General features: G+C 56.1%; 1 protein-coding gene and 1 long non-coding RNA gene across 9 annotated transcripts in view; one reads left to right on the forward strand and one right to left on the reverse strand.

The window, feature by feature from the left end:
• MTSS2 (MTSS I-BAR domain containing 2) overlaps positions 1-25,095 on the forward strand; it is an 84,410-nt gene that overhangs the window by 24,736 nt on the left and 34,579 nt on the right. The gene's annotated exons all lie outside the window — the stretch shown is intronic.
• The window catches only part of LOC125620752 (uncharacterized), a 28,242-nt gene continuing 19,703 nt past the window's right edge, over positions 16,557-25,095 (reverse strand). Inside the window, exon 4 of the long non-coding RNA XR_007352309.2 lies at positions 16,557-24,578. This is a non-coding gene — a long non-coding RNA (uncharacterized LOC125620752). The remainder of the gene's footprint in view (positions 24,579-25,095) is intronic.

Consider the following 25,095-nt stretch of genomic DNA (forward strand, 5'->3'; position numbering starts at 1 on the left):
AGCTGGTCCATCACCCGGTGTGTGTGTGAGTCCTCGGGGCACAGAACTCTGAAGCTACTACGTGTGGGGAGCCCAGACAGGGCAACTTTGTGCCTCAGGAGGGAGGGAAGAGAGAGGAGATCGGATGGAAAGGGTGGGCGAAGCGAAGAGTGGGAGTGGACGGACAGATGAGGGGAGAATGGGGTCATGGGGTTGGGAGGATTGCAACAAACAGGAGGGTGGGAGAGGAAGGAGAGAGACCAAGACAGGAGCCAAAGGCAGGGCTGAAAAGAAGAGCCGGCAGAGGCAGGTGCGCCCGAAGTTCCGCAGGGCTCCTTCGCCCAGGCACTGAGCCTCGCCCGTGGCACCCGTCCGCTGGCTGCACTGCACGGGCATGCACTCGGCGCTCCCTGTGCACCCGAAGTCTGCTGTGCCTGCGGCTTGCTGCGAAGCTAGCCTGAATTCTCTCTGGCCGCCTCTCAGCGCCTCTTCCTCAGGAAGCTGGTGGGGCTGCCCCTGGGCGCTGCTGTGGGGCGCCAGGGACCCACCGGTTCAATGCCGAGGCGCTCCTTTGAGAGCTGGAGCGAGAACTTTGGGCGTTTTCCCCACAGGGCCTGATTTTCAGACATGCTGAACACCCACAGCAACCCCAGGAGCGGCGGATGCTCAGCACCCCTGGAACTCAGGCCCGCGACTGCATGGACCAGGTATCATCACACGTTCTGTGGTGACACTGGGAGGTTTTTGTTCCCTCCAAATGAGCAATTTCAATGCTTCCAGCACTGGTTCAGGGGGGCCCATTGCTGACATCTGCCTTCAGCAGTGCGTCAATTTCCTAGTATAGACAGAGCTTGAACACCGCAGTTTGGGTAAAGACCAGCTGCTGGGCAATGGGTTTTGCTGGTCGCTTGAAGGACCACTTAGAACAGTACAAATGCGATGCAGTGACCAGGGGGGTGGACAAACTGTGCCTGGCTTTAAGTGAGTTTCTTTCTCTCTGTTGCTCTAGTTGCCCATCCTAGAGCACGTCACTGAGGCCGAGCGTGAACTTCAAACACCTGCTCCACCATTCCATGCCTGATGGCTGTTGAAGGGAGAGGTGGGAGGAGCAACTGCATTAGGACATGCAAAGCATTCCCCACCTGTGTTTGAGAGAGCTAGTGTTGTATGCTTAGAGCAGGAGAGCCAGGACTCCTGCCTTCTCCTCCTGACTGATGGCTTCAGGATTGAGCATCACTGGGCTTCAGTTTCCCCAGCTGTAAAATGGGCACACTGGTGCCCGCCTGCAACGTGAATTTGTTCCTGTTTGCAAGGTGCTTTGGGATCCTCAGCCAGGAGAGGCTGGGGTTGGGCAGAGCGATCGCAGTGGCATTGCCTGGTGATAAGGGCAGCGGGGGCCGGAAGGGCAATGCCCTTCTGCTGACGAGATGTTTGCAGCATCCCCATTCTCCTGTCTCTCTCACCTGGGCACCCACTTCAACCTTAAGAAGCAAAGAGTGGAATGCCAGTGTCAGGATCTCGTTGGGCAGGGGGTTAGCCACCCCCTGTGAGTTACTGACCCACTCCCAGGAGCCCGGCTGGAAGCTGGGCCCAGCTTGCCTTGACCCCCACTGGCCCCACTCTTGATGCTCCTTCACATTTAGAAGCCCTGTACCAAGCCTGGCCTCTTGGCAGTGCTAACGAGGGTTGGGCTGCACTCCGCTGCAGATGGCCAGTACAGATGTGCTTGTGTGTCTTGTTCCCCCATGCGTCGCCTCACCGCCTCCTTCCCCCCATCCCCGGCTGCAGCCAAGGCGCAGGATCCCCTGCGAAGGGGCACGAAGGGAAGCCGTGGACAGATGTGCAGTGTGATTACTGGAGACTGGGGCACAGGAAATAGAAAAGTCAGCAAAGCAAGGCTGGGATTTACAAAGGAGGTCAGATGCCACTGAGGACTGGGGGGAGGGCTGAGGCCAAGCCTGCTGGCTCCAGCAGCTCCTAGCTGGACCCCGAGGTTTGGGTGGGGTCACAGACATGGGAACAACCCAAAACACAGCGACTGTTGTTTTCTTCACAGAGCGCGTGTTGTTCTGAGTTGTCCCAGGGTTTCTCTCCCGGATAGCCTGGGTGCATGAGCTCATTGGCGCCTGATCCATGGGTTAATTTGGTTTTGGACCAGGAGGGGAGAGGCCAGTAGTAAGAGGACATCACTAATCTCCTGTGACATCCCTGTGTGTTTACCTCCTACGCATCCTCACACCCCACTGGCCTCCTGCTCACTGTGTCTCTGCCCAGTGATACCACTGAGGGTTAGTCAGTGGAAACCCTGAGGGAGCAGGAGCAGGCTGTGGGGAGGGGACCCTTACACCTATCTGTGTGTGGTGGGAGTGGGCCTGGCAGAATGCATTATGGGTGAATATTTGCATGTGCAAATGAGATCTATCCTTTTTTGCCCCCAGTGGGGAAACTAGGTGGCTACAGCACTGGCCTCTCCAGATCTGATTGCATTTGATCTGTGTCTGATGGCGCCTGGGCCAATGACAGCAGCTACCCTCAGTGTAGCCAGCAAACCCAGACTGAAGAGAGAGAATACAATCGGGGCTTTACCTACAATGCGCCCAGCACTCTGTACAGCTCAGGCACTGCGGTTTGGAGTGAGCTAAGGAGAACAGGACCCCTGGACATGGTGTGCCGAGGACTGGGATTGCCAGACCAGTTAAAAACCCTCATTCGTAACCAGTCTGCGGACCCAATTTGTCTCGCCTCCTTGGGGCCAGGGCCTGGTCTCTCAAGCATGATCGGGGAGCAGGGCTGGGGCCCGGGGCTGAGGCGTGGGTTCCAGACTGGGTCACTGGGGCTACAATGCAGATCCATGCGGTGGGGCTGTCTCCCCGGCCCAGCCAAAGGGAAACAGTGTGGACCGTGACTGCGTGGGGCAGCTTCTCCTCCCAGAGCGCTAGACTCGGTCAGGCAGGGCTGACGAGCAGCGTGGCCAGGCTGTGCTGGCAGCTTAGGCCAATAGTGTGTTTTTTCCCCGTAGTTCGCTAGCTTTCCTCCTGAACACAGCGGGACCCTTGTACGCAGGCTCTCGGAGCACAGATGCTTCTCCGTGGGGCAGGGAAGAGCTGCAATGCCAGACTGAGACCGTAGGGAACAGGGCAGATTGCTTTTTGGGGACAGCGTGGTTCTGACACATTCGGACCGCACAAGCTGCCAGCTGCGGGGCGCTGCGCCTCGGTTGGATTCAGGCTATGGGCCCAAGGCAGCCCTACACCAGGCCTGAATCTGGCCTCTGTCTTTGTCAACTAAGGCACAGAGGTGGCACTTGCAGCTCGGATTTGGTCTGCCATGGAGCTCCGCGGCTGCAGCAGGGCTGGGTTTGGCCCGTTGTGTTGTCTGGCTCTCACTGATCAGTGTGACATCTGGCTCCCTGGAGTCTCTTCTAAGAGGACAAGAAAATCCAGGCCAGGTTCACTGGTGAGAATCATCTGTGAAAGCAGTTCACTAGTCAGTTCATGTGGGTGTCACTCCCGCACAATTGGAAAAAGATCCAGAAATGGGTTTGGACCTCCGCCTGGAATGAACTCTGGGTATTGCCATGAAGCGGAGCAGAACCTGAATGTCGGTGCTCAGCTGGAATGGGCTGCGGGGCAGCCTTTGAGAGGAGAAGACCATGAACTGGCTCACGGGGCTGGCATGTGATGGACTCTGCCTTTGCCCGATCCTCTGCAGTGATGGAGGTCTCGAGCAGAAAAGCAGAAATCTCTGAGGCCAGACACTGGTGTTAGGTGGAAGATGGAGTCACCAGCCCAGGGAGCAAAGTCTCTCTCAGCACCAGTGTGTGAGTTAGGGATGAAGGAGACACGTTCCCCTGCACTATAACCAGAGGTGAAAGTAAGCCGGTCCGGTCCGGTCCAGTACGACGTACCGGCAAGAGCCAGTACGCTGTGCCAGACCAGACCAGCTTCCCCAGGCTGGTGCTTTAAAGGGCCCCGGGCTCCCCACAGCAGAGCTCTGGGCCCTTTAAATCACCGCCGGAGCCCTGCCACCGCTACCCCGGGGCTCCAGCAGCAGGGCTCGGGGGGTGCTTTAAAGGGCCCCGAGTTCCACTCGGTAGCAGCAGCCACAGCCCAGGGCCCTTTAAATCGCCCCGGGGCTCCCAGCTGTCTCTGCAGCTGGTAGCGCCGGGGGCCACAGCCGGAGCCCCAGGGCCTTTAAATCTTGATTTAAAGGGCCCAGGTATGTAAAGGCCCCGCCTCTTCTGGTTGAAGCCACGCCCCCTGCTCAGGACTCCAGAGTACCGGTAAGTCCTTTAAGTTACTTTCACCCCTGACTATAACCAGTATGACACATTCTACACATGCTGGGGCTGCCTACCTCCCCTTCCTTCCTCTAAAGAGAGCAGTGTACAGTTATTCTGTTAAGCCCCCTTCTCCTCTCAGTGCAGAGCTTGTGAAACATGCCAGCGTGGGAACCTGCACTAGCTTTTGACAGGGTGAGCTCCCCACGCTGGCCCTGCAAGAGCTGAATTGGGCCAGTTGGCTGCAATCCAGGCAGATCTGGCCTGGAGGAAAGCCCTGATTAGGTGAGCTCACCTGGGGGGAGCAGGCAGGGTTTGTCTAGATAGGAGAGTGGAAGCAGAGGGGGCTGCAGTCACTCCCTGGGGGAACGGGGGTGAGTTGGGGGCTATAGAGACAAGGAGCCCATGGTTACTCTGGGGAGAAGGGAGGGGAGGGCCAGGAGGGGAGGAAGCAGCTCATGGAAAGGCGGCAGGGTTAAGGGACCCTGGCAGCACTGCTGACCGGGCTATTAAAAGTCCAGTCAGCGGCGCAGGCAGGCTCCCTACCCAGCTCCTCGTGGCTTCCAGGAAGCTGCCAGCATCTCCCTCTGGCTCCTAGGTGGGGGGACAGCCACTGGGGCTGTGTGTGCTGCCCCCGTCCCCAGTGCCAGCTCAGCTGCTCCCATTGGCCAGGAACCGTGGCCAATGGGAGCCGAGGGGGCGGTGCCTGCAGGTGTGGGCAGTACAGCGAGCCATGTGGTCATGCCTCCGCTTAGGAGCCGGAGGGAGATGTCGGTAACTTCCCAGGAACCTCCTGAGATAAGCACAGCCTGGAGCTCCTACCCAACACCCCATCCTGCACCCCAAACCGTGGCCCCACCCCAGAGCCTATGCCCCCAGGCAGAGCCCTCACCCCAACCCCCTGCCCCAGCCCGCATCCCTCTCCTGCACCCCAAACCCTCATCTCCGGCCCCACCCCAGAGCCCGCAGCCGGAGCCCTCACTTCCACCTGCACCCCAACCTCCTGCCCCATCCTGGAGCCCGCATGCCCAGCCCAGAGCCCATACCCCCTCCCAACTCTGTGCCCCAGCCTGGAGCCCTCTCCTGCAGCGCAATCCTCCAAGCCTCCAAGCCCAAGCCGCTCATCACTAGCTCCACCCCAAAGCCTGTACCCCCAGCTGTAGCCCTCACCCCCCTCCCACACCCAAACCCCCTGCCCCAGGCTGGTGAAAGTGAGTGGGGGTGGGGGAGAGCAAGCGATGGAGGGAGGGGATGGAGCAAGCGGGGATGGGGCCTTGGAGAAGGGGCGGGGTATCAGGGAAGGGGCAGGGCATGGGGCAGGGGTATTCGTTTTTGTGTCATTAGAAAGTTGACAACCCTAGGCAGGGTGCAGACCCCCACCTTGGCTGCTGTTTGGAGGATCACTGAGCTGGAACCCAGAGTAGAGGCCGGGCCCGGGTTCCCAGCCATCTGCTGAGAGAGCAGCACCTGGGGCAGCGCGTGGGACGGGAGGACTGCCAGCCTTCGATACACAGTGACCTGGCCGGAGGGCCGCGTCACAAAGAGGTGCTGCAGTTCCTGGAATGAGAGGGGCCACAGATGGAGGAAGAGCTGGAGCACAACCGCTGGAAGGGGCGTTGGCCGTGCAGAAGCATAGAATAGAATCATAGAAGATCAGGGTTGAAAGAGATCTCAGGAGGTCATGTAGTCCAATCCCCTGCTCAAAGCAGGACCAACATCAACTAAATCATCCCAGCCAGGGCTTTGTCAAGCTGGGCCTTAAAAACCTCTAAGGATGGCGATTCCACCCCCTCCCTAGGTAACCCATTCCCGTGCTTCACCACCCTCCTAATGAAATAGTGTTTCCTAATATCCAACCTAGACCTCCCACACTGCAACTTGAGACCATTGCTCCTTGTTCTGTCATCTGCCACCACTGAGAACAGCCGAGCTCCATCCTCTTTGGAACCCCCCTTCAGGTAATTGAAGGCTGCTATCAAATCCTCCCTCACTCTTCTCTTCTGCAGACTAAATAACCCCAGTTCCCTCAGCCTCTCCTCATAAGTCATGTGCTCCAGCCCACTGATCATTTTCGTTGTCCTCTGCTGGACTCTCTCCAATTTGTCCACATCGTTTCTGTAGTGGGGAGCCCAAAACTGGATGCAATACTCCAGATGAGGCCTCACAAGTGCCAAATAGAGGGGAATAATCACGTCCCTCGATCTGCTGGCAATGCTCCTACTAATACAGCCCAATATGCCATTGGCCTTCTTGGCAACAAGGGCACACTGTTGACGCATATCCAGCTTCTCGTCCACTGTCACCCCTAGGTCCTTTTCTGAAGAACTGGTGCTTAGCCATTCGGTCCCTAGTCTGTAGCGGTGCATGGCATTCTTCCTTGCTAAGTGCAGGACTTTGCACTTGTCCTTGTTGAACCTCATCAGATTTCTTTTGGCCCAATCTTCCAATTTATCTAGGTCACTCTGGACCCTATCCAGAGCTAAGCCCCAGAACGGCCAGGAGGAGGCGCTATCCTGCAGTGAGTAGCGCACCCAGTCACATAGCCACACAATAGGTGCAGCACACGCTGTCGCAGAAAGACGCCCCCACCGCCCTGCTGAAGCCCTGCCCTGCTGCGTGGCCCATTCAGGCCTCTCTGCTGAGGCTGCTGCTTTGCGTGGGACACCCGGCCCCTGGAAGCAGGCTCCCGCTTGTTTCACACAGGCCACCAACCATCAGAATGGTGACAGTGGGTGGCCAGGCCTATCCTGGATCTGAGCCAGCGCTCAGAGGGGAAAGGTCGCACAGCCCCGTTTCTGGCTCCCTAGCCACACAGAAAGCCCCATCTGAAGTGTGACCCTCCATAGAGACCCATGACGAGGTGAGCCAGACCCAGGTCTGTGGCCCCTCGCAGGGCTCCCGCCTCTGATCACAGAGGGTTGGTGTAATGGAGTCGGCGTTCCTCCCGCCAGCCCCAGCCCTGTGGAGCCGTAGGGCTCTGCTCCCTCCTACCCCGCGGGCGTGCGGTGGGCAGCACAGAACCTCAGGAGCTGGGTTAGTGGCATGTGGCACAGCCCAGGAGATCTGACTCTGCGGATGCTGCTGACATGCCCCACGTTACCAAACACCTGGGCCTTGCTTCTCTCTACGCACTGTGTCTCCTTGCACGGCTTCCCGTCACCTCAAGTGATCTGCCTGCAAGAGGCAGCAGCCGCTTCCCTGACTCTCTTATTTCCCAGCCCTGCTGGAGCTGCTATCTTTCGCGCTCTTCCTCCCTCTCTTGTGTGGCTGTTCAAACCCATGGATGGCAGAGAGGCTCTGGCCTTCCCCGGCTTTAGCCTGCCGGCTGCCTGGAGGCCTGATGCTGAGAGTGCGAGCGTGTCCCACTTCACTGGCACTGCGGGCGCTCTGCACCAGGCAGGATTAAGCCGTGGATTAGTAGCAGAGGATAGGGTGGTGGTTCTCCACCTCTGGCAACCTAGAACCCAAACCATGTGTGCTGGCTTGCCGAGGCCCAGCCGAATCCAGCAGTCCTTTGGGAACACAAAGGATCAAGGGATGGGGGGTATGGGGAGAGCTGATGTTTGCCTTTGGAGGGCTCAGTGCTGGCTTGGGCCTGCTGTGGGGGTGCCAGACGGGAGGTGCTGGGCACGTGGACCAGGTGCTGCTACTACCTAATTAACACACACTCCTGCCTTTGGCACGGGCAGGGCATGGAGATCCTGGTGAGGGGGTAGAGGCTTGTAGTTTGGAGCAGAAGAACCAAGGTTTGTCTTCCCAGCTGTGTGTGGTCTGTGTTGTGCAGGAGCTCAGACTGGATGATCATCACAGTCCCATAATAATCTGTCACTGGTCTCTATCAGTCAGTAGCTGATTGTCCTTATGAGCTTTTTGCCTCCTGGGGCCTGCCTGTGGGATCCAACCTCCTTCTGGGACCTCCTCCGCCCAGGCACTGAAATGCTGTGAGGAGACCAGCTCTCAAATCAGTCATCCCCAGAAATGTCTCCCTCAGACAGTGAAACCCCTGAGAAAAGCATAAACCCCAGTGCTCCAAACTGCCCACTCCTCCCTCTGCTGTCAGCTGCCCAGCGCCCGGTTCCCTCTTTGGCAGCTCAGAGCCCCGCTCTCCACTGCTCGGCTTGTTCACAGCAGATGGTCCCAGCCTGCTTTCCAGACGTTCGGTATCCAGGCCATCTGGAGCTGTGCAGGCAGGCGGCAGCTTTAGGTGGAATCAGATTTGTCTACAGACACACTAGCCTACTGCACTGTTATGGATTAGATCGGTTAACTCCTCTCGGCGGCATGAGCCTGGCCCTCTCTGAGCCTGCCGTAGCTCGGTATGCCCTGCAGGATGCCAGCTGCTGCCTGCTGCTCCCCGCAGACTGGCTGCCAGGGCACAGTCGGAAACCCAGGGCGCGCAGTATGGGAACATAGGCAGAGTCTAGGCGGGGAACCCAGCACCAGGTCCGAGCGAGTGACCCGCATGGCAGTGTGAGAGCAGAGAGACAGAAGGAGGAGTGTCAGGACAAGGGTGAGGAGAGCGAGGAGCAAGTGACCAAGGGTGGGGGGCCAAGGGATGGAGAAGAGACACCAGACGGACATCAGAACCAACAGGGCAGATTCGGGTACCATGGGAAGGGCCGGCCCCAGCTCAGACCTGCCACTCAGCAGCGGTGGGGGAGTGGGGGAGCTTTGCCTGACAGCCCATCAATCATTCCCCCACCACCTCTCAGAGAGGTAGTGGGCTGCCCTTAACCAGCACCCTGCCATGGAGCCCCCGGCACAGCCCCGGGGAGAGGCAACAAGGGAAGGTGGCAGGGGCCGAGCTGCTCTGGAGAGGGAGCAGAGGTGGAGAGTGAAGTCATGGGGGGCTGGGCTGGGTGGGGAGGTCCCAGTGACAGGGATGAAGGGCACAGAAGGTTGAGGAGGAAGGGGGCCTATGCCCTGCGGAGCTGGCCCTGGAGGGGGTTGGGTAGTGATACCCTTGTGTGAACAGGGCAACTGGCTGGGCATGGGGACCGATGAGGACGAGCGTGTCATGCCTACATGGGGCAGCCCATGAGGGGCAGGGTTCACACAGTGCCGCCTCACAGCCCCGTGAGCCAAGGGCTGAGAAGGGAGCCCGGTCACTGAGGGTAGGCTCTCCATTTTCACAGGAGGGGGGACGCCAGCTCCACTTCCTTCCCCCCTCTTCCCCCTGCAGCATCTGTCTGGGAGGGAGGAGGGAACCTCGCTGCAGACCCCAACCCGCCTCCCTGCCAGCCTGGGTGGGGAGGGGTTGGGATGGCAGGGGCCAGAGCAACATATTCAGCTGCCTTCAGAGGCTCAGCTGTGACAGCTGTTGCTGCATTCCTGCAGCCTTTGGAAGCTCTGAGAAAGAAGCTAGTTACGGGGTTAGATATGGCTCAACCACTCCTAAATGCACATTACCGGTTCTTGGATGGTTGCGCATGGGGGTTATTGACCCCAAACTCCATTCCAACCCTGATCTTAATTCCCAGAGCTCCAGGGAAAGTGGGGACCAGGAGCCGTGGTTGTGATTCCCAGCTGGAATGGTGGGGGTGATGGGGCCTAGCTGGGGATGGCCACATTATTCATGATGACAGAGCTGGATGTTGCCTGGGTTCTAAGCCCTGAATGGAAAAGAGGGGCTGCCACTTGTATTTACCCCCCAGAGGAGCTGTCCTGGTGAGTTCTCAGCCCAGTCAGAAGGCAGGTGGGAAGGGCAGTCTCTGCACATCAGCAACCCTGACTGAAACCAGGCTTTTATTCCTTGCCTCAGTTTGTCTGCTTTGCCAGGTGCCTGGAATGCTGTCACTGTGCCTGCAGCTCCCCTCCGCTTCCAGCCCTCCCTGCCCACCATTAAGGCAGCTGTCGCTCAGCTGGTTCTGTGCTGGGCCCAGCAGCGGGCCCGGCAGGCAGCAGGCCCGGGTTGGGGGAGAGACATGGCTGTAGTCACAGTTTGGAGCAGAGCTCTGGCCAGCTGTGGGGCAGAGGCTGAGCACCTACATCTCCCATCGGTCCATGTGGCATCTACAGTGCAGCTCAGAAGCTCAAACGGATCCTGTACAAACAGGCACATTCCTCGCCAGGCTGCTGAATGCTGGGGATGGTCAGGGTTCACCATGCAAAGCGTCTGTGGGCTGGCTGGCACCCAGAGGGCACAGACCCACCTTATGCAGCTGCGTGCGGGTGCTCTCTAGAGGATTTGCGCACACGCAGAGGCCCCATCGCTTGTGTGTCCCCCCCGATGACTTGCACATGGAGCTCCACCAAAGTTTGGGACATTTGCCCCGGTCCCATTATTGGAACATGGAGTCTGAGCATTGAGTCTGTAATTCCCAGTGCCCATCACCCTGTTGTCGCACCACAAACGGCAGGTCAGAGCACCCTGTGCTTTCAGCAGGGTGCTCGAAGGCCAGTGTCCATTCCATCCCTTTCCATTGACACACTGGCGCAGGCCTGATCCTGCCCAGTAGGGGGCAGCGGTCCAAATACTTGCTGGCTTGTTACCCTGTACACATGGGATCCCAGTTTTCCAGGGCCTGGTGTGTGGGGAGAGCTTGGACAGAGCTGGGGGCCCAAGCTGGGAGGCCAAGCTCAGCATGCTCTGTGCTGGGAGGGAAAAGAGCTGCTTAAGCTAAAGGACAGTGCTGGCACCAGAAAAACCAGGATAAACTGGCCAGGAATAAATGTAGACTGGAAAATAGAAGGTTTTTCACCGTCAGAGGAGTGAGGTGCTGGAGCAGCGTCCCAAACAGAGTAGTGGGGATAAGAGTCCAACTAGTATAAAGATGGAACTTGATAAATGTATGAAGGGGATGAACTGATGGGTTGCCTGTGACAGCAGGGGACTGGACTTCATGACCCAGGAGCTCCCTGACAGTCCAGTCCCTATACAATTCAAGTCCCATTTTTCTTTTCCTAGCACAGGTCCTTTCTGTTGCTAGGGATCAGAAAGCACCTCTCACTCTTGGGCTATGATCCTTTAGGCTAAATGCACCAGCTGTATCTACACTTGTTACTCATGTTTTCGTGCAATTTTTGCTGGAATGGGTTAAATAGCACGACCCTGAAACCATGTCTGGGAAACCTAACTGGGGCTGGATAAATGGGAGGCTCTTGTGTACTAAAGCAAAACATACCAAGAAATAATCATAATGAAAAATAATTGTACCACGTTCATTCTTGATTTGTGAGCTGTATTGGACTCCAACAAAACAGAAACTGAAATCTGTACCAGAGATGAACAGATGTTGGGTTATCCCAGTGTTGGCAAGGTAGGAGCAGGGCTGGTACTTGGAAAAGCAAAGTCCAGCTAACTGGAGCAGGAATCTCCGATATGCCTTGGATGCCCATTTCAGTAAAGAAATATATTTAAAAAGTCTTAGGGGGGGCATGTCTCCCCAGCCCCACAGTGCCTGTGCCTAGATGTCTGGGGGTTTGTAACAGTGTTTGCATTTTTCACTGTCTGGTTTTAATGCCAAATGGATGTAGCTGGATTAATGTGAGATCTGGTCTCCTCGGGGTATTTCGGTTCCTCAGGGGTGGAAAATATGATAAACCCTTTTCCCCCCTTCCCTGGTTCATGTTCTTCCCCTCACCCCTGTAGTCTATGTGCTCCTGCCTGGGACCCCCACCGCTCAGTCCTGCGGCCATTCCATCAAACAGAAAGCCAGCCAGGGAGCTAGGCTGTGCTGAGTTATGGAAACCATTCCCTATGCAGTCCTGCTGCTGCATGGCACAATGGATCCCAATGCCCCATTGTTAGGTCACTGGGAGAGCGGCACAGGGCTCTACCGACGGCATCTGCAGAGTCTGGGCTGGCTCAGAAATAAGGAGCACAAGCGAAAAGACTCGCAGAGCAGGAGGGGAGATGCAGAAACAATGCTGTCTCCATACATGGGTTTATTTCTTGGCTTTGCATGTGTCTGAAATATGTAACTGCATGTAAAATGTACTTAAAACAGTGCAGATCCAGCCAGTGTGCTTGATATTTGTAACACATGCTCTGAGGCTTTGCAGGGCATGATTGTGTGGTGTGCATATCCAAGATCCTGCCGCACTGTCTGTAAAGGAGGGACTTGCCCAAGCATGCTTGACCAATACCCTTATTCCCCCAATGTTGTGCACTGTTCTGCCTGGGTGGCTGCTGTCCCCCTCCCCAGAGATGACTGCATTTCGGTGGTGCTGTATGCACATTCAAAAGCACTTTGCACTGAAAGATGCTATGGAAATTAAGGGCCTGATTTAATTTCCATGGACGTCAAGGGGGGATGCCTCCTCCCCTACGATTGATGCAGGAGTTTGTTACTTTTGTGCTTCGTAACTCTCACGAGGCTCAGGTGCACTCGTTGTTGCTGTGACCGCCTGGGGGCATCTTCACTCTGCCACAACCAGACCTCAGAGTCTTTGAGCTCTGCGCCATCAGGGCACTGAAGTTGGCAGCGCACAGGATCCCCCACAGCGGCTGGGACTCCATTCCAAATCACAGGCTTTTGTCCTCCGCTGCGGAGAAATGGAGCCATGCAATCCTCACCGTCCTGCCCTGGTGGTGGCCCTGTGTCTACTAGATTCAGTGCAAGTTGCTGGTGTGCCGCAGGATATTGGATTGACAGCACACAGCTGTGCTGGGGAAGTTGTCGGGAAAGCTGGACTTGTTGGTAGCTGGAGCATTTGGTATCCGGAAGGGGTCAGCAGTCAGTCTGAGCTTTTTGTACCAAGAAGATGCTGGGAGCTTTTGGTCCCTGGGGGAATGTGATGGATCTCTGTCCTTCCCAAAAAGGCTCAGAGCCTGAAATTCCTAGCCCACTGCCTTAGCAGTCCTGGACAACAACCAGCCCCCCACTCAGTGCACCAGCTGGATATGTTTGCTAACTAATCGGGGGTGAAATAATGAACTATTTTGGCATGCTATGATCATCATTAGGTTTCAGAGACAACATCCATTAAGCTAATGGGAGCAGTTCATCTCTCTCTCTATGAGCTCTTGTTTCTGGCTGTATGTAGACTCAGGAAGACAACTTTGCATTGGTTACATTTGATTCAGGCTGTCGGGATTTGCTCAGCAACCGTTAGGGCTGCAACCTCTTTTTAGACAGAGTGAAGATTCTGGGTGTGAATTCTGTGGCAGCAGGTGAATGTGTGCAGCACTGCTTCCGTAGCACCTAGCTGTGCATGGGGCTGTATATGAGGGGACCTGATACAGTGCTGTGCATGGTGCTGCAAAGAGAGGGGACCTGACATGGGCCCTGAGCCTGCAAACAGCCACGTGTGCCCAGTTTCACACATGTGACTAGGTCCCACTGAGACTGCTTCTATGAGGCAGGTTGCACAGGTGTTTGCTTAGTACCCCACCTGACCTCATTTAAGTCAATGACTCAGCTCTCATCAGCTTCAGCATGCTACTGACTGGGTTATCAGCCATCCATAGCACCTTCAGATCCATCTCTCTGACCTAGACTCACCTTTTCTATCCATTGGCAGTACGGTGTGTCACGGAGTCACCGGGTGATGCTCTGGAGCTACTCCCTATGAAGCCAGTCAGGACTCTGGGGGAGCCTCCTCTCTCTGAGCAGGCTGTCTCCAGGGCAAGAAGCTTCCACAGTTTCGACCTTCCTGGGTCTGACCTTGGAGCCTTCAGCATCCCCTTCAACACTGTGCGCTTCCTGGGCGGGGCTGCTGGGAAAGCCAGAGGGCCCTGCACCTCAACTCCACAGTCAGACGGGATTCTCAGCCAGCCGGTAAAACAGAAGGTTTATTAGTTGACAGGACCACAGCGTAGAACAGAGCTTGCTATTACAGACATCAGTGACTTTCAGCCAAGTCCATCTTGGGGGTCCTGGGCCAGACATCTTAGACTCTCCCTCTTCCAGTCCCCCCACACAGACTGCCTGCTTTGTCACATCTCTCCCCCCTCCGAGACTGAACTGAGTGGGGCCACTTTAGCCAGTGGCCTTGGGAAGTTCCGGCCCCCCTCTCCGGGACAAAGCACTGGCTCTCACATTGGCACTCCCCTTAACATGGACCACCTCCTGGTCATAATCCTGAAGCTGGAGACTCCACCTCAGGACCTGGCGTTGGCCCCTTTCATCTGGTGTGGCCATGTCAGGGGCGAAGGGTTGGTGTACACGCTGACGCGCCGCCCAAGTAGATACAGCTGCAGCTTTTTAAGGGCCCACACCATGGCCAGGCGTTCCTTCTCTCTGGTCGCGTAGTTCTGCTCCCAGGGCAGCAGCTTCCTGCTCGGGTACACGATGGGGTTTCTCTCCCCCTTTCCGTCAACCTGCATTAGCACCGCATCCAGCTCTGTGTTTGAGGTGTTGGTGAACACCATAAAGGGCTTGTCAAAGTCTGGGTTTACCAGCACCGGGCCCTTGACCAGAGCCTTCTTCAGGGCACAGAGAGCTCTCTGGAACTGCTCAGTACAGACCACCTTATCTGACTTACCCGCCCCATCACTGAGCTATGTAAGAAGGGTATGAAGCTAAAGTGGGGCACGAACCTCCGGTAGCAGCCGGCCATCCCAGTGAAAGCCTGGACCTGCTTCTTAGTCTGGGGAGGGGGCCAATCTCTGATCACCTCCACCTTGCCTGGCTCAGGCTTAAGGCAGCTGCTCCCCACCTTGTGGCCCAGGTATGACACCTCTGACATCCCAACTTTGTACTTCCCTGCTTTTATAGTCAGACCTGCATCCCAGAGCCGGTCCAGCACTTGTTTAACCTGGGACACATCGTCCTCCCAGGTCTGGCTAAAAACACAGATATAATCAATATACGCCAGGGCAAAATCCTCCATCCCCTTGAGTAACTAGTCCGCCAGACTCTGGAAGGTGGCAGGTGCCCCCTTCAGGCCAAAAGGTAAGACCAGGAACTCGTATAACCCCAGAGGGGTGATAAAAAGCAGATTTCAGCCTGGCATTTGGATCCAAAGGTACTTGCCAGTAGCCCTTGGTGAGATCCATAGTAGTGAGATAACGAGCCCTCCCAACTTGTCTAGGAGCTCATCAGGACTAGGCATGGGGTAAGCATCAAACTTGGTGATGGCATTAAGCTTTCGGTAATCCACACAAAACCAGATGGACCCATCCTTCTTGGGGACCAACACCATAAGAGAGGCCCAAGGGCTATAGGACGGCTGAATCACCCCTTAAGCCAGCATGTCCTTGACCTCTCTCTTCAGGTTCTGGGCTGTTTTCTCAGTGACCTGGAACAGGGAGCATCTTACAGGGGGGTTGGCTCCTGTCTGCACCTGGTGGACAGCCAGGTTAGTGAGCCCAGGCCGGTTGGAGAACTGCTGTTGGTAGGAACCCAGCACCTCTGGGATCTCTGCTTGCTGGGCAGGAGTTAGCTGGTCAGAGAGGGGAACTGATTCATAGACGCTGACTCCGTGGGTACTCCGGGGCTGGAGCACCCATGGGGAAAAATTAGTGGATGCTCTGCACCCACCGGCATCCAAGCTCCCCCCTCCTTTTCCCCTACCACTGAGCACGTCGTGTCCCTGCTCCTCCCTTCCCAGTGCTTCCCGCCCCCCCCTCCACCACCACCCCTGTTGCCTAACAGCTGTTTGGTGGCACTTAGGACTTTCCGGGAGGGAGTGGGAGGAGTGGGGTCACAGCACGCTCAGAGGAGAAGGTGGAGAAGAGGCGGGGGAGGGGTGGGGACTTGGGGGAAGAGATTAAATGGGGTGGGGACGGGGCAGGGAGGCGGGGGGGTATCAAGCACCCACCGGGCAGAGGGGAAGTCCATGCCTATGAACTGATTCCAGTGAAGGGCCGACCACGTCTCAAGGAATAGATCCACCAAGGGATCATCTCCCTGCTCCTCCCGCTGGCCACACACGGCCAGTACCAAATTCTTCCTGTCAGAGTACGGCTTCATTGTGTTGACATGGTTCACCCAGGCTGTGCACCTGCTTAGACAGTTCCACTACATAGTTCACTTCATTCAGCTGCTTGATGACCTTAAAGGGCCCTTCCCAGGCGGCCTGTAGTTTGTTCTTTCTCACGGGAATGAGAACCATCACCTGGTCCCCGGTGGCATAGGAGCAGGCCCGTGCTGAGCAGCCATACCAGACCTTCTGCTTCCCTTGGGCCCTGGCTAGATTCTCCCTGGCCAAGTCCATGAGCTCGGTGAGCTTTTCCCAGAAAGTCAGTACATACTGCACCACTGATTCTCTGTCGGGAGAGGCCTTCCCCTCCCATTCGTCTCTCATCAAGTCCAAGGGTCCCGTCACTCTCCTCCCACACAGCAACTGCAAAGGAGAGAACCCGGTTGATTCTTGGGGCATGTCGGAGAAAAACACAGTTCTCACTCTCAGGTTGGGTGCAGCAAGTCCGATACACTTTATTATCTCAAGCAATTGCACAGAGGGAGAGAGTGCACTGGGACACAGGGTTTCCCCCACCTAGGCCAGTCTCTCCAAGATAAACAATTAGAGCAAGTATTTCTACCTTTGTTACAGACAATAATAAGCAACAGCTGCATATTGGTTGTATATATTTCTTCATGATCTCTTATTTTTCTTATAATTTCTCTTGTCCTCGACATTCTCTTCTTATCTCATACAAGGCCACACCAGCCTCTTTCACAGTTGTTTCCCACTCGCTTCGCACTATCCCCGCTTCTACAAATCTCACGTCATTAAAGCTAGAGTTAGCCCAACTCCTGCTCAATATAGAGGCCTGCATCCAAATTCCCTTTATCTACTTCCACAGGCACTTCCCGATAGGCGAACAACAGGTGGGGTAAATACCTGAGGGTGCTGGTCCATAAATGTTTTCAGCATCATCTTTAGGGTCCCACTGAACCTCTCCACCAGCCTGCTGGACTGAGGGTGATATGCTGAGGCCCAGTTGTGCCAGACCCCACATTTCTCCCACAAGGACTGGAGCAGAGTTAACATGAAATTGGAGCCCTGTTCTGTAAGGACCTCCTTGGGGAACCCCACTGTGCTGAAAATGGTCAGCAGCGCATCTGCCACAGTGTCTGCCTCGATAGGGGACAAGGCCATTGCCTCAGGATAGCAAGTAGCGAAATCTACCACCACCAGAATGTATTTTTTCCCTGTCCGAGTTGCCTTGCTGAGGGGTCCCACTATGTCCACAGCCACCTTCTGGAAAGGCTCCTCTATGATGGGCAGGGGCCTCCAAGCTGCTTTCCCCTTGTCCAGGTCCTTCCCCACCCTCTGGCAGGGGTTACAGGCAGAGTGTCCTTCACTGGCCCTGGCTACAGGTGATGACTAGGGTGCTCTGGGGGTCACCAGACCAATACAGCAGGTCACCCCCCATCAGCACCTCGGTTGGCAACTGATGGTGCACCCCCATGTCTTTGGGCCCCTCCTTGGTCACCCATTTCAGATGTACCCTTGCCGTGGGTACCTTAAATGGGGGCCCGCACACACCAGTCAGGGTCAGGTAGTGATGAGCACTACCCGGTCTGGGGCCACCACCTTGGGCCGGGCCAGCATCACCTCAGCGCCCGTGTCCCAGTACCCAGTGACCTGCTTCCCATCCACTTCCAGGGGAATGAGGCACTCGCTCCTCAGGGGCTGCCCCACACCCACCCTGTAGACTGAGAAGTTTGAATCCAGAGTATCAAGCCCCCCCAGGAGCTGGCCTGGGAGACTCCTCCCTCTTGGACCATTGCTAAACTGCCAGCCCCTTCTGCCTGGGGAGCCAGCCCCTCCTCCAGGTGGGCTCCCACCCAGTTAACCCTTTGAGGGCTTGGATTGCTCATCCTGTCCCTGAGCTTTTGCACTGGGCCCATCTGTGGCCCCTCTGCCCACAGTAATTACACCTCAGGTCCCTTTGGTCCCCTGGGACCGGTTGGTCAGCTCGCGTATTGGCTGTGCCTCTCAGAAGGGATTTATCCAAGACTCCCTTCTGGAAATCCCCTGGGTGACCCCCTTTCTGCACTGATGTGGGCCTGTCCACCTGGGATTCCATTCCATATCCTGACCTGCTGTCTACAAACTCGTCAGCCAGAAGCCCCACATGGTGCAGGTCCTTCAGCCTCTTGTCCACCAGCCACATCATCAGTTCAATCACGTCCTCCTTGGTCTGGGCCCTGGCCCCATTCACCCACTTGCGTGTGTATTCCCCCATCAGCGTGACCAGTTCCAGATAGGTCATCCCCTGGGTCTTCTGCATTCTCCAGAACATTTTCCTGTACGCCCCGGGGTCAGCTCAAACTTGCGCAGCAGGGCTTGTTTGAACAGTTCATAGTCCCCGGCTTCCACCCCATCCATCTGGCTGAACATCTCTATGGCTTTGGGACCCAGTAAGGGGGTGAGATGCCGAAGCCTGTCTGCAGGGTCAACCTGGTGCACATTGCAGGCCTTCTCAAAGGCAGTGAGGAAGGCATCTATCATCCTCTTCCTTAAACTGAGGCAGTACTTTGGTATCGGAGTTCCCTGTGGGCTTAGCCACCCTGGGACCATCCCCACTCAGCACGGTAGGGATCTCTCTGCTTCTCAGCTCCACCATCACCAGTTCATGCTGCCTCTGTCTCTCACGGTCCTCCTGCTCCTTCTGTTTCAGTTCCATTTCCAACTCCAACCGTCTCAGCTCCACTAACGGGGAACTCGGCCGTGAACTTCCCACTGCTGGTTGGGAAGGTGGATCATGGGGCTGCCTAGCTGCTTTTAGCCCCTCCCGCGTCACCAGTTGGGTCAGTGGCTGGGGTGACCCCTGGGGCTTCCTGACTCTCTCTCGTGGCCCCAGCTGGGTCAGGAACCAGCTCCTTAGAGCGATCATTCTCTTCCAACCAAGCAATCAGCTGTGCCTTGGTGAATCTTCCAATGTGCAGCCCTCTCTCTCTGCACAGGTCTACAATGTCCTCCTTAAGGAGATGGTTATAGGCCATCTTCACGCTGTTCACAAGTGGTCACGGACTCACAGGCCTGTGCTCTCTCAGCTCCCTCTCAGCTCCCTTCAGTGCCACAGCCCTTCTTGGGGGTCCCACCCTCTCTCGGGTTTAAACCATAGGCTCCTCCGCCTCATGGAACCGCACCTCTTGGAGCCTTCAGCTAATCCCCTGCTCTTCCCCCTTTGTTCTGCTGCTCCCCAGTCACTTACGGCAGGCTGCGCTGTCCACGGGGTGCAGTTGATCCCACCAGTTGTCACAGAGTCACCGGGGCGCTGCTCTGGAACTGCTCCATACGAAGCCAGTCAGGACTCTGGGGGAGCCTCCTCTCTCTGAGCAGACTGTCGCCAGGGCAAGAAGCTTCCACAGCTTCCACCTTCCTAGGTCTGACCTCGGAGCATTCAGCATCCCCTTCCACACCATGTGCTTCCCGCAGCAAGTCCGCCTGGGCGGGGCTCCTGGGGAAGCCAGAGGGCCCTGCACCCCAGCTCTGCAGTCAGACGTGACTCTCAGCCAGACAGTAAAACAGAAGGTTTATTAGTCGACAGGAACACAGTGAGGAACAGAGCTTGCTATTACAGACATCAGTGACTTTCAGCCAAGGCCATGTTGGGAGTCCTGGACCAGACATCCTGGACTCCCCCTCTTCCAGTCCCCCCACGCACACTGCCTGCTTTGTCACACGGTGAAATCCCCAACTACGTGGGGGAGAGAGAGGCTGCACAAAGGAGATCGTGTAGAACCAATTGTAAAAGGAGCCCGTGTCCTGGCTGAAACACAGGGAACCGAGATGCATCAGCTCTCCACCCCAGGAAGGGCACCATGGTTCAGGACAGCATCACTGCCTGTTGTGGTGTCTCTAGGACTAGGGTCTGGGGACCTCTCCAACATCCATAGAGAAGCCAACTCTGTGGGGATCTGATCTATTGATGGGCATTTCTGGGGCACCTATCACTGTTGAATCAGTAGAGATACCATGGCTTAAGATGGCAACTTGCCTGGAAACAGAGCATTTAAGCTGGTCAGCCTGGAAGGGGCTGGGTACACGGCTGCAGGGGCTGGCTTCCTAGATGGCTAGGGGAATGTGGGAAGCAGGAGGCAGTGTTGCAAATCCCTCCATGCTTTCAGTGCAAAGGTAGGCGAGCCTGTTTGGCGATCTGTCCGGTGCTAACAGGACACTTCCCAGTAATAACCCCAGCACCTTTCAGCCCCGGATCTCGAAGCCCTTTCGGAACATTTGTTAACCAACAGGAGCCTGCATATGGGTTTCTGCAAATGAGCTTTTGCCCTTTTGCTTGCTCCTTTGTAATGAAGAAGAAAAGCCTGACCAGGCTTAGTAGGAAAATAAAATCAATCCTGCTTGTTTTTCTACCTTCAGAATCTCAGGAATTCCAGTCTGGCTTTGCTCGACCCCCCCTGAGTGTCCCACAGCCTGGGCTCCCTCCAAGAGCTGTATTTTAGCAAAGACGTCCTTCCTCCCAAGTGTGCACTAGGCATTGGAGTTAATTGTATTTTAACAAAAGCAAAACTGAAAGCAAAGGCCCTGAGTATCTTCTTACTGACCACAGTTTTACCCGTGTAACTCCACTGAATTCAATGCAGTTACTCCTGATTTACGCCAGCGTGAGTCAGAGGAGAACTAGGTCTGGAGAGTTTTAAATAGTCGATGGAAAATAGTTTCTCCATTCAGCTTCTCACCTTCTCTCTTGGCTCTTCACGAGTTCTCATGTCACTGGGGAAGCTCCCAGCCTAGACAGACCCTGAATTTCCAAGGGTTAAAAAAACAAGCACTTTTCTGTTGGACAAAACCCTTTCTTCAGGCCTGCTTTCTCCGCCAGAAGGAGGCAAGCCTGGTTGTTTTCTCCTGTAAGGCTCTCAGTCTCCCCGAGGTTGGTATTTAGCTGTTATACAGGTAGGGAAGCTGGCCCCCAGGGCGGTTAAAGTGACAGGGGAGGGATAGCCCAGTGGTTTGAGCATTGGCCTGCTAAACCCAGGGTTGTGAGTTCAACCCTTGAAGGGGCCATTTAGGGATCTGGGGCAAAAACTGGGGATTGGTCCTGCTTTGAGCAGGGGGTTGGACTAGATACCTCCTGAGGTCCCTTCCAACCCTGAGATTCTATGACTAGCCTACGGTTATGCAACGAGTCGGGAGTCTGGGCCAGGATTGGACACAGGAGTTCCTACCTCCCCTAAGCCGTGCTGTGATAAATTCTCCCTTTGTAGCATATGCGCTGTGTAGAGCAGCATCCCGCAGGGACAAAGATCCATTTGTGCCTGGCTGCCTCCTGAAGTTACAGCCCAGGCTGTCCTTTCCACCCAGCCCTCGCATATCTTGCACCAAGGCCGACCAGCTGGCATTTCCCTCGGCTTTGGGGGAACTGAGCAGGCGTATACCCACACTCCTCACTCCTCTCTCCCTGTCGCAGCAGCTAGGGCCCCGTGGAGGAGGGAATCCCATCTCTGGCATTTATGGATGGATCTGAGAACCACATGTCCCTTATTTCAAGACCCATCTGTGCCCCGGGTCGCTGGTTATTGTACAAAAACAGGGGGTTTCACCCTGACTGGCTGCAAAGCCCAGCAGCCTGGCCCCGTGCAGGGGCCTCCAGTAGGTCAGCTAGTGTCACTGCTAGTAGGCTGCATCAGAAGAAACCCCCCAGATCAACCCACAGTAATGTTGCCACCCAGCCCTGCGGGTGCCCTGCCAGGGAGCAAGCTCCTCCCTCCCGCCAGCCCTGCCCTGCGTGTCTTGGAGGCCTGCAGGTGAGCTGGGCTCTGTGATTCCCAGCTTATGCAGCAGGAGCCGTGCGGCTGTGGCAGCAGGTCTGGCTAGCTGCCCAGGTGTGTACCCAGAGTCTGGGCAGGTCTGGACTCAGGGGGGCTGGCCTGAGCTCTGCCGGTGCTATCTCAGCTACCCTGCCATTTTTAGCATGCCAGCTTGAGCAGAGCTAGCGTGGGAATGTCTAAGTGAGCTGGGAATCAGCCCTCCTCTCTCAAATGGAGACGGCCCCGTAGCACCAGATCCATGGGGAGGCTGCAGGTGACGAGTCTATGGCTAGCCACATGCAAGGGGCTATTGAGCAGGCCTGGAAGCTAGTGGTCTCCTTTCTTCTCCCCTCTCCTGCCCCAATGGATTGCGGCAGGGTGTTGGGTGGGAACTAGAAGAAAGCTAAGGACTGAGAGGGAATGCAGCCCTGGGTGGCTTTCTGCTTGCAGAGAGTCCCAGCATACGCAGGATCGGTGCCTAAGAGTGGGAGAGGATGACAGGAAGAGCAGAGGAGAGAAGAGAAAGGGAGGCAAAGTAAAGAGAAAAGAGGAGAAAGGAATGAGCAGCTTTCTCGCCTCTCGTCCTCCCTGCTGACAAACCTTGGTTCACCTCCCTGCCCTCTACTCCAGGGGTTCTCAAACTGTGGGGTTGGGAGTTGATTACATGGGGGGGTAGCAAACTGTCAGCTTTGCCTCCAGCATTTATAACTGTGTTAAATATATTAAAAAGTGTTTTTAGTTTATAAGGGGGGTCGCAGTCAGAGGCTTGCTATGTGAAAGGGGTCACCAGGACAAACGTTTGAGAGCCACTGCGCTACTCCAGCCACCCCCTAGCAGCCCTCCTCCCATGGGAGACAAACCCTGCTTAGTTTTAAACAGGAAGACTGTCTCCAACGCTGGACAAGATTTGCAGCAGCACAGTGCGTCCCAGGGACCTTTCTGGCTGGGCTTTGTGCGCGTGCAGTCGTCTCTCAGAGCGCCCTGTGCTGTGGACAGCATTGCAAGTCCGAGTCTCCCTCGACTCATGGATGACCTGGGGCAAGTCTTCGTCAAGCTAAACTGCAGAAAGCTGCATACTGCAGGGGCCACAGGGACAGGGACAGGCAAGGGAAAGTGCAGCGCGGCCGCCTGCTGCATTCGCTGCCCACCCAGGTTCTCTCGCAGCGAGGAGGTGTCGTCTGTCTTGTTTCTGCATAGTTCCGCTCCTGGTCGGCAGAGCAGGCTGAGATCGGTTTGGCCAGAGCCAGCCTTGGCGGTGTTGTGTGGCCTTACAGAGCAGTTTTATCATGAGTCCTGTAAGATTTGGTGTTTTTCTGAAAGCCCCCCCGTGAGATGGGGAGAATTTGAGGGCTGGCCTCCACTGAAAAGAGACCCGGAAAATACCCCTCCCCCCAAAGAGCAGTAGCTAAGTAGCAGTATCACTGTCTTGTTTTATGTGTAGCCATCAGCTCGGCTTTCATTTCACAGAAAAAGGGACGTTTTTCTAGTCCCGATGGGTTCTGAGAAAAGCTTGAAAACATATTTGGGGACGGGAAGGAATTTTCCCCCGTGTCAGATTATCTGGGACCTTCAGGTGTTTTGCTTTCCCCTGCAGCGTGAAGTGTGGGTTGTTTGCCGGGACCATCGGGGTCACGGTGTATCTCAGCTGATCTATTCCCAGGCATTGCAGGGACCACGGGCGCAGGGTACGCCTCTCTCCCTCCTGTTCGCTGCCTGTGGCAGGCAGCAGGTTCGTCTCCTGGGAGCTGTGGTACTCGGCTTACTTTCAGTCGCTGGGTCAGTGCACGAGTGCAGGGTGCTGCTGGTGGCCTGTGAGGTACAGGAGGTCAGACGGATGACCTGATGGCCCCATCTAGCCTTGAAATCTATGACGGGATCCCCTAAAGTCCCCAGCAGCAGAAGGCTGATAAAGAACCCAACATTGATTGTATTTTGAAATCTCATGATTTCGAGCCCGATCTTGTGATTTTGGGGGACAGACCCATGATTGTCGAGTCCTTGGGATTGGTGATTCTGATCCAAGAAAGTCACTCCTGAGTGCCCAGGACCAGCTAGAGGACAGAGAGAGTCTGCAGGATGATTCTTTGGCATCCCCGCTTCTTAACTGACTCCATTTTTGTACAAGCGGGGTGGGAGAAGGAGGCTCTCTGAGTCTTGTCTCGCCTGCTGCAGGAGAGGTGCCCCCATGGGGTGGGGAGGTCTGGGCATAGGCTCGAGACATCCCAAAAAGCTTTCCAGGGAAGAGTTGTCCCAACAGGCTGGGGCCCAGAGGGCTGTGCGTGCTGGTGGGTTTTAGCACACCTGTAGCACTTCACAAACGCCAAGGTTGAAATCAGGGCTGCACCTCCAGTAGGTGCAGCCTCAAGGCAAGTCGCATTAAGCCACCTCTGTGCCCTCTCTCTTTGGGGCTGCTCTTTGTGGCCAGCAGCTCCTCTCCAGCATGGCGGCCTGCCCCAGAGCTGCCTCGGAGAAGCTCTGCAACCTGAAGTTCTCCAGAATCCACAAAGCGATGTGTTATGGGGAGTCCTGGCTCTGCCCTCAGCAGCCCCTCTGGGATTCTCCTGCTACAACCCTCCTTCATTGTCCCTGCCCCTCTGGGAGGGAGAGATGGAGTGTTGTCCCCATTTTACAGATGGGGAAACTGAGGCACGGAGTGGCTAAGAGCAACATTTCCAGACTTGGTGCATAAAGTCAAGCTCCTTGATCCATATCTGGGAACATAAATAAATACAGGTGGGCTGAAGTCCAGCGCAGACGTGACCCTGCCTGGCCAACAGGGGCTTTGAGCTCGACCTTCAGTGCTAAGGCCATGAGCCTCCACTGCAGAGCAATGACAGGACAGGTGGAACTGGGAAATGTCCTGCCCCTGGAGGCCTCTGGCAAATGTCCCTCCCTCCTGTGCCGGGATGGGGGAACTTCTGGGGTTGCTCCATCATGCCCGCAGTGAGACAGAGAGAATGCTGAGCTATCCCCTTCCCGCCTGGTGTGAACCAGGGGCCCCTCTCATCTGGTGTGGGGCAGAGGGGATTCTGGGATGGTGCCCTCCTGTCTGGTGTGGGGCAGAGGGGATTCTGGGATAGCACCCTCCTGTCCCACATGGGGCAGAGGAGATTCTGGGATAGCACTCTCCTGTCCCACATGGGGCAGAGGAGATTCTGGGATAGTGCCCTCCTGTCCAGCGTGGGGCAGTGGGGATTCTGGGATGGCGCCCGCCTGTCTGTTGTGGGG

The sequence above is a fragment of the Caretta caretta genome, chromosome 12 (genome assembly GCF_965140235.1).
Source record: "Caretta caretta isolate rCarCar2 chromosome 12, rCarCar1.hap1, whole genome shotgun sequence".
NCBI lineage: Eukaryota > Metazoa > Chordata > Testudines > Cheloniidae > Caretta > Caretta caretta.